Consider the following 9,624-nt stretch of genomic DNA (forward strand, 5'->3'; position numbering starts at 1 on the left):
GTTGGAAGTTCATCTTGATAGTGCAATTTTTTTAAATGTGTACTTTGTGCCTTCAACCAAATGTTAGGTTTAAAAATTAATTTTTTGAGGAGTGAGATGTGTCGGTGTCAAAACCGGAGGATCTCGGGTACGGGGCCCCGAACTGTGCGCCTAAGGCTAATGGTAACAAGAGGCGGGGGAGGCGACATCCACTTTGGAGTACTAGATTTTGGGGTTTTGATTGAAATGGATAAGGCCTATGTGGGCGACATAGTCGTCGCACACATTCACAAATATCTGACCATGTATGATTAGGAAGCCCTAGAATGATGGCATGCATGCTAGTACTCCAAAGTGGATGTCGCCCATACCTTTGTTTATTGATTCGAAACTAAAAAGATTATTGTCGCAAGCTAGGCCCAAACAATATCTAAACACGGTTGATGTTCGTCATGTCATATGGAGGAGATCTCCTATGAGGGATAGATGCAAGGAGGACGGGGGTACCCCTTGCAATTCCTTAAAGAAGTATCATGAAGGGCCTATAGTTATACATGAATCTCTAGACTCTATTCATGACAAAAATAGGTCATGTGTGTTGTTTCAAGTAGATTTTTAAAAGGCCAATGACAAAATTAAGTGGCTACATATATATCAAATGTTGAATGACCGTTTTGGCAAGTACTTTCCTACTTTAAAAGTGTTCAGCTAGTCAAGGGATCCTTTGTCCCCGCACCCCTCCTACCTTTTTTAGCTACTGGTGCTTTGGCATTACCATGGATTATGCTAAGGGATAGGGTTTGATTAAAGGTTTAGTGTCTGATCTGATTGAGCGCGGGCGTTAACTACGTCAATATAAATTTTTCTGTTGGTAGTTCATCTTGATAGTGCAATTTTTTTAAATGTGTACTTTGTGCCTTCAACCAAATGTTAGGTTTAAAAATTAATTTTTTCAGGAGTGAGATGTGTTGGTGTCAAAACCGGCGGATCTCGGGTAGGGGGTCCCGAACTATGCGTCTAAGGCTAATGGTAACAGGAGGCGGGGGACATAATGTTTACCCAGGTTCGGGCCCTCTCGATGGAGGTAATACCCTACTTCCTGCTTGATTGATCTTGATTATACGAGTATTACAAGAGTTGATCTACCACGAGATGGTAGAGGCTAAACCCTAGAAGCTAGCCTATGATTATGATTGTGTATATCTCTCTATCGACTAGCCTGGCCTCGGTTTATATAATGCACCAGAGGCTTAGGATAACAAGAGTCCTAGCCGAATACGCCGGTGGGGAGGAGTCCCTGTCTTATCACCAAGTCTTGTGGAATCTTCCTTGTATGCGACAGCTGTCCGAACTGGCCCATGAGTATACGGCCATGGGGGTCCTTGGCCCAATCCTACTGATCGGGAGACGACTTGATGAGTACCCCCTAGTCCAGGACACCGTCAGTAGCCCCCTGAACCGGTCTTCAAGTTGGGGACGCTCCTCGATTCTTCTGAACTGTTCTTCATCTTTGGTTGTCGGTCTTGAAAACTGGTTCAACAAATCTTCTCATCTTCGATCTTGAGGATCGCCGAAGTGCATCGGACGAGTTACACGTCGGGTATCCAAGGAGCCCCTTTAAGTTTCCGGCCTTTATCAATGCCTTGTTATTTTTATGCCACACCTCGGGTTTGAAGTTGTTCCCGGGCGGCAGTGTCCTCTTGCGTCCAAGCCCCAACGCCGGACTGTATCCAAGCTCCAACGCCGGACTATGTCCGAGCTCCAACGCCGGACTATGTCCGAGCTTCAACGCCGGACTGTATCCGAGGTTCTAAAAAGTTGATGGAGTTTAGCCGAGCTCAATGCCGGAAATGCCCTCTATGGTGCCAGCCACTGGTGCCCGAGCTTTATGCCGGACTGCTTCCGAGGTGGTGCACCACCCGACAGCGGGCTGATTTTTTGTGAATATTTTTGATTGGTGCAATTTATTCTCTGCCAAGATATATAGCCAGTATATGTATATCCAGTAGCCCTCAAGGTGTGTGTCGGTCTAAAATCCGAGATGCACCTGAAGGAAAATATGAAACCGCTGATCCTAGTAGCTTCTAAGACTCAGGTCGTGAAATCGGCCTGAGGATCAACTCCTAGCTTCTGATATTAGAGATAATAGTGATCGGCGAACGGGCGCCTGAGAGAGGGTCATGAGAAGTCGCCGCAATATACTAGCATGATGCCGGATAGGTCCATATGGTACCTATTATTGTCCGAAGACGCGTATGCGCATAGTTCGGTCAAGCCAAACACTGAGCACTTTGAATTCTCTGCATTGAATAAGCAATGCAGTAGCCCCCGAGACACTGGTCGGGTGGCAACACCAAATCAGGGGATCGATGTGCCCCTTTAATATTTATAAATAATGAGCACAAAGCCCAGTAGCCCCCGAGCCTTAATGTGGGCACGGGTGGCCGAATTAAGGATCGATATTCAGAGTAAAGTCACAGATTATGTGTAATGATTCTATGTGTCCAAGTACTTTACATCATTATTTTGACTCCATTTCGATCGTTTATCAGTTGAACTGGTCCATCGTCGGCTTCTAACCCTTGGTAGATACTACGCAGGGTGTTTCCGCACTAACAAAACAACCCTTAGCCGACGTCTCGGTGCCCGGAGGTGGTTGTGTTAGCAGAAAGGAGGCAATCAGATATGCGGGCTTTATAACTTTAACTTAGGCATAGGAGCTTAAAGTTGGAAGGCCAGTTACTAGCCTCCGGTTAGTGTTCGGCGACAGTCGAGGTCAAGCCGTAAACACTTCGGCCAATATTATGAATGGCCCGTCATTTAACACAGTCATCGGATCGCTGACCAGTTTACGCTTATTGTGACAGTCAGTTTTCGGCTTTCTCCACTGAGGCGCTTAACCATGCTAGCTGGAAGCACAATCGCAGTGGTTCTCCCGTTGCGCACCTAGCCGAACAAAGCGGAACGTAGGAGGCAAGCATAGGAGCCGGGCAACCCAACTATTGACCAAAGACGCAATTCGAAACTGATGCATATACATCAATGTCCGAGAATGTTTTTGCCGAATCCCTAAAGGTGTCCGGCGCCGCACTACGAGACTAATGCTGGAAACACACAAATAGCTTCAAAGTCCCATAGGCTCGGGAAACCAAAAACTTCAGTAAAAACTGGACGCCCGAACTAGATCAAGTGTTCGGTGCCAAATCAAAAATTGGTCTTAGAAAAAGAAAATTGTGTTGCTGTTGTGCTTTACAATGACACATTCTATCTCAAGACATCAAGCGGGTCAGCCTACGGCTTCAACCTCCTTATCCCGAAGGCAGAGTGCGTCTCCGAGGCTAGTTTAGCAAACTAAGTTCGAACGGCTTTAGAGAGAAGCAAGGCTATCCGGCTATTGACCACACACTTGCGTCGAGAAAGGAGTGATAAATAGTAATAAAAAAACTTTGCGACGACTAAGAAGAAGAACACTTATTATAAAATGGCTCATTTAAGAGCCCCCAAGTGACTTGGGTAAAAGAATTTTACGTATAATGATTGTATGTACCGAAGTACTAATATGATATCTTTGATCACCCGAACTTTAAACGCGTCTTAACCGACCGTCGGCTTCTCCCTCTTCGGTCAAGGACCGAAAAGTGTTATGTACTCCACCTGTCGAAAATATCGACGGTGTTTCCGATAACCAGGCAATCAGGCCATAAGGCTGTAACAGACAAAGCGCGCTCAGGGAACTTATGCTATATTACTGACGGAGTGTAAGAAGCATCTTTGAAGAAAATAGTACCCCCACCGATACCTTTCTTCGGTTGCTCATTGTTACTATGAGACTTGTGCAATAGATTTTTGTACTCATGAGTTCCGTTGTGTGTCGACCATAATTGAAAACAATAAGAGCGCTAGCTTTCGGCTTCACCCAGTCTGAGGTCCGAGTTCGGATGACCCGATCGTGACAATCGCAGAGGTGCTCCCTTTACTCCCTGGCTGAACAATCAGGAACGTAGGGGTAAATACAGGAGCGAGGCAACCCAGCTTGCAAATCGCTTCAGTCAATATGGTGCATATTATGGTGTAATACACGAACAAGGAACGAAGTCGTACAAGTATAATCATATGCAAAAGGAAAGGCTTCATGAGGGAAGCCCCCAAGTGAACTGGGTATTTGAATTTGTGTGTCACAAACAAGGTTATGACAAGGAATTTTTTTTTCACAAACAACTTTTTGCCAAAAAGGTATAATGCTAGGTCGAACCGAACACAACTTAAAAATTTAAAACTTTGAGCATTAAGGCAACTTAGCTAGTTAATGTGTTTGGCATTGATGACACGGTCCGAGCTTGAAGCGGGACAAGGTTCCATCCCCCAAGCCGGTCCCGAGGTGGCGGAGCGAAGAGCTCGGTACTCCGAAGTGGTGACATAGCACGGCCAATGCAGGCCGGCAGAGTGACGCCGAAGTCCCCGGCGTGGGGTAATGAAGTGTAGACGAAGCCCCCCGTCCAGCCGAGGTGACGTGGTATGTCAGTACACCGAGTTGACGATACTACCCGACCCGGATCATTTTCCTGTGCACAAAAAATAGTGCAAACCGGAGATAATAGTAATAATAATAATAATTAAAAAATAAATCATTGCATAATAAATAATTTATGCAAAGTGAGTAATAAAAGAAAATATGGCCTGCGCGCCGAAGTGAATGTCGATGCAGGGCGTCGGCGTGATGCGGTAAAGGCGTGACAAAGCCTGAATTCACAGGTCGGTCCGAGTTCGGGATGCGGCGTGCGCCGGACTATGTACGGAACCTGGTTTATTTGTTGTAGCAATCCGAAGAAAGGTGACTCCCAAAATTGGGACTCGATCCGCACACCCATTGCCTGATGGGCGATAAAGCGACGGCATGGCGATGCTGGCAAAGGTTGGCTTGCCGAGGCAAAGCCCTCGGTCTAGCTAACATGACGAAGCTGGTCGGCTAGTGATGCTGAAGTCTCCAGAGTAGGTTGATGAAGAGATGGCGAAGCCCCCGGTCCAGACGAGATGTCGAAGCCTCGATGTCAGCCGATGAGTCGAAGTAGGTCGGCGTGATGGACATCGGCTTGAAGAAGCAACTGTGCGGCCCTGCCGATGCCGGTCGTGACGTGGTCAATGCCGGCTTGATGAAGTGACCGTGCGGCCATGCCGGTGTGCCCGCTCCGTGTAGTCCGTGGGGCGACGATGTTGGTGATGATTTATCCTTCGCGATGCCGAACTCTTGTTCGGCTTGCCGAGATGATGATCCGAAGAAGTTGAGCTCGTCTCAATAAAGTGACAACGTGTCTAGCGCAGGTCGGCAGCCGTAGAGCAACGTTGTCGGGCTGGTTTGACACCAGCGCGATGGTGAAAATCATATTGGAAAAGACTTCAAAATTAGCGGGATGTATTTGGGAACAAAACACAATACCCCATATAAAACTTCCTTCAAAAAGGATGTCCGAAATCCCGTTCATAAAAAAGATGAATTCGGGCCGGATTCGTTCTCGTGCAGAAAACAGATCCGGAAAGTGATGCACTAATCGGAAGGTTCCCGGAGTTTGGAAGGTCGGATCGAGCTGAAATTTTGAGGGGTGGTAGATATAGGAATTCCGAAGCCGATCAACGGTTGGATCTTCCGAAGGACGTCCGAGCTAGAAGCTGGACACCACGCCCTAAAGTCTTCCAGATTCCCGTCCAGATTTGACAGGGCTCCAGTATATCGTGGATTGCCAGAGATTCCTCCGTCGGAACTCGACGAAATTTTCCAGGGTTGTTGTAGACTCAATTCCGCACAATTCCACCGAATCAATTGTTAGAACGACACTTGAGGAGGCGGTGGCGGCCGATACAAGTTTACTGTCCAGAAAAACAGCACGGTCGCCCGAGGGCAATGTTGACGTTGAGCCCCCGGGCTCCCTGGATGATTCCTCCATGATCTTGATAGAGATCGGAGTTGATGTTGATGAAGTCCCTCCTCCGAACATGACGATCGGAGGTAGGGCGCAGTCCTCGGTCCAGCCAAGGTGACCAGTCGAGCCGGTGACGAAGAAGCCGACGTCGCAGTTGATCTGCAGTCGAGCCATTGATCCTTTTGCCGATCACACAGCGGAACTCTCAATGAAAGAACCAATGTCGGTGTCAAAACCGGCGGATCTCGGGTAGGGGGTCCCGAACTGTGCGTCTAAGGCTAATGGTAATAGGAGGCGGGAGACGCAATGTTTACCCAGGTTCGGGCCCTCTCGATGGAGGTAATACACTACTTCCTGGTTGATTGATCTTGATGATATGAGTATTACAAGAGTTGATCTACCACAAGATCGTAGAGGCTAAACCCTAGAAGCTAGCCTATGATTATGATTATGTATATATCTCTATCGACTAGCCTGGCCTCGGTTTATATAATGCACCAGAGGCCTGGGATAACAAGAGTCCTAGGCGAATACGCCGGTGGGGAGGAGTCCTTGTCTTGATCACCAAGTCGTGTGGAATCTTCCTTGTATGCGACAGCTGTCCGAACTGGCCCATGAGTATACGGCCATGGGGGTCCTCGGCCCAATCCAACTGATCGGGAGACGACGTGATGAGTACCCCCTGGTCCAGGACACCGTCAAGATGTTTTGCTTTGTGGGTGCTAAGGAGAGTGTGAAACTCTGTAGTGGTGTGTTCTGTTGTAAACTTGGAACTATGTCCCTTACTTACCTTAGCATGCATGTGGGTGTTGTTGGACTAATTAAGGACCAAGGGCTGTGCCACCTTCTCGCCCATGGCAACCATGTCGGGCCATTGTTTTTCGAATGTGGTCGGGATGTTGATCTGCACCGCTCACTTGCCCCACACTATTGGAAAACATTGCGTACTCTGCATATGGCATCGCCCCCGACATCTTTTTTGGGAGTGAACTCTAAAATAAACATAGAAGTTCAAAATGGATGGAAAAAATTGGTCATGGCCTTTGCTAATAATTGGACATATGGAGTGCCAGAGTTTTGGAAAAACGGAAACTAATCAAAGTTTTGCCAAAACATTGGCACTCATTTTGAATTCCTTCTTAATACATGCACAACACAATTGATTTTCGTAGCATTACTGCTAGAAGCATGATATCTACACATCCAACCAAATGCAATCTTCAATAAATAATAAAGGTTGCAAAATTGCTTGTGAAGGTTTCAAACTTGCAATACATGGCAGTCGGCGCCTCTATTAGGCTGCCCCTTGTGACCATGCAGAAATGACGTGAGGAGATTGTTGGGTTAGTCTTGGGTGGCCGCATGGGATGCTTGATTTAATTTGGGGAAGAACGAGAAAGAGGGTTAGGCCGGCCGCATCTAGAATGAGAATGGATGGGATGTTGGGGATCGTAGCAGAATTTTAAAATTTTCTACGCATCACCAAGATCCATCTATGGAGTCTACTAGCAACGAGGGGAAATGAGTGCATCTACATATCCTTGTAGATCGCGAGCGGAAGCGTTCAAGTGAACGGGGTTGATGGAGTCGTGCTCGTCGTGATCCAAATCACCGATGACCGAGTGCCGAACGGACGGCACCTCCGCATTCAACACACGTACGGAGCACCAACGTCTCCTCCTTCTTGATCCAGCAAGGGGGAAGGAGAGGTTGATGGAGATCCAGCAGCACGACGGCGTGGTGGTGGAAGTAGTGAGGATCCCGGCAGGGCTTCGCCAAGCACAAGCGGGAGGGAGAGGTGTTGCAGGGGGAGAGGGAGGCGCCAGGGGCTCTTGTATTGCTGCCCTCCCTCCCCCCACTATATATAGGGACCCCTGGGGGGGGCGCCGGCCCTGGGAGATCAGATCTCCAAGGGGGAGCGGCGGCCAAGGGGGAAGGGGGGTGGCTTCCCCCCCAAGCCAAGTGGGGCGCCCCCACCCCAAGGGTTTCCAACCCTAGGCGCAAGGGGAGGCCCAAGGGGGGGCGCCCCAGCCCACTAAGGGCTGGTTCCCTTCCCACTTCAGCCCATGGGGCCCTCCGGGATAGGTGGCCCCACCCGGTGGACCCCCGAGACCCTTCCGGTGGTCCCGGTACAATGCCGATAACCCCCGAACCTTTCCCGGTGGCCGAAACTGGACTTCCTATATATAATTCTTCACCTCCGGACCATTCCGGAACTCCTCGTGACGTCCGGGATCTTATCCGGGACTCCGAACAACTTTCGGGTTTCCGCATACTAATATCTCTACAACCCTAGCGTCACCGAACCTTAAGTGTGTAGACCCTACGGGTTCGGGAGACACGCAGACATGACCGAGACGCCTCTCCGGTCAATAACCAACAGCGGGATCTGGATACCCATGTTGGCTCCCACATGTTCCACGATGATCTCATCGGATGAACCACGATGTCGAGGATTCAATCAATCCCGTATACAATTCCCTTTGTCAATCGGTATGTTACTTGCCCGAGATTCGATCGTCGGTATCCCAATACCTTGTTCAATCTCGTTACCGGCAAGACTCTTTACTCGTACCGTAATGCATGATCCCGTGGCTAACTCCTTAGTCACATTGAGCTCATTATGATGATGCATTACCGAGTGGGACCAGAGATACCTCTCCGTCAAACGGAGTGACAAATCCCAGTCTCGATTCGTGCCAACCCAACAGACACTTTCGGAGATACCCGTAGTGCACCTTTATAGCCACCCAGTTACGTTGTGACGTTTGGCACACCCAAAGCACTCTTACGGTATCCGGGAGTTGCACAATCTCATGGTCTAAGGAAATGATACTTGACAATTGGAAAAGCTCTAGCAAACGAACTACACGATCTTTGTGCTATGCTTAGGATTGGGTCTTGTCCTTCACGTCATACTCCTTATGATGTGATCCCGTTATCAATGACATCCAATGTCCATAGTCAGGAAACCATGACTATCTGTTGATCAACGAGCTAGTCAACTAGAGGCTTACTAGGGACACATTGTGGTCTATGTATTCACACATGTATTAGGATTTCCGGATAACACAATTATAGCATGAACAATAGACAATTATCATGAACAAAGAAATATAATAATAACCATTTTATTATTGCCTCTAGGGCATATTTCCAACATGGGAAGGGTGGGACCGGGGCTTATTGGCTGTCACAAAGGTAATGGATCGAACAGTCTCCCACTTGCACTAGAGTCAGTAATCTAGTTACATTGTGATGAATCGAACACCCATAGAGTTCTGGTGTTGATCATGTTTTGCTCTAGGGAGAGGTTTAGTCAATGGATCTGCTACATTCAGGTCCGTATGTACTTTACAAATATCTATGTCTCCATTTTGAACACTTTCACGAATGGAGTTGAAGCGACGCTTGATATGCCTGGTCTTCCTGTAAAACCTGGGCTCCTTGGCAAGAGCAATAGCTCCAGTGTTGTCACAGAAGAGAGTCATTGGGCCCGACGCATTGGGAATCACCCCTAAGTCGGTAATGAACTCCTTCATCCAGATTGCTTCTTGCGCTGCCTCTGAGGCTGCCATGTACTCCGCTTCACATGTAGATCCCGCCACGACGCTTTGCTTGCAACTGCACCAGCTTACTGCCCCTCCATTCAAAATATACACGTATCCGGTTTGTGACTTCGAGTCATCCAGATCTGTGTCGAAGCTAGCATCGACGTAACCCTTTACGA

Source organism: Aegilops tauschii, chromosome 2, assembly GCF_002575655.3.
Source record: "Aegilops tauschii subsp. strangulata cultivar AL8/78 chromosome 2, Aet v6.0, whole genome shotgun sequence".
NCBI lineage: Eukaryota > Viridiplantae > Streptophyta > Magnoliopsida > Poales > Poaceae > Aegilops > Aegilops tauschii.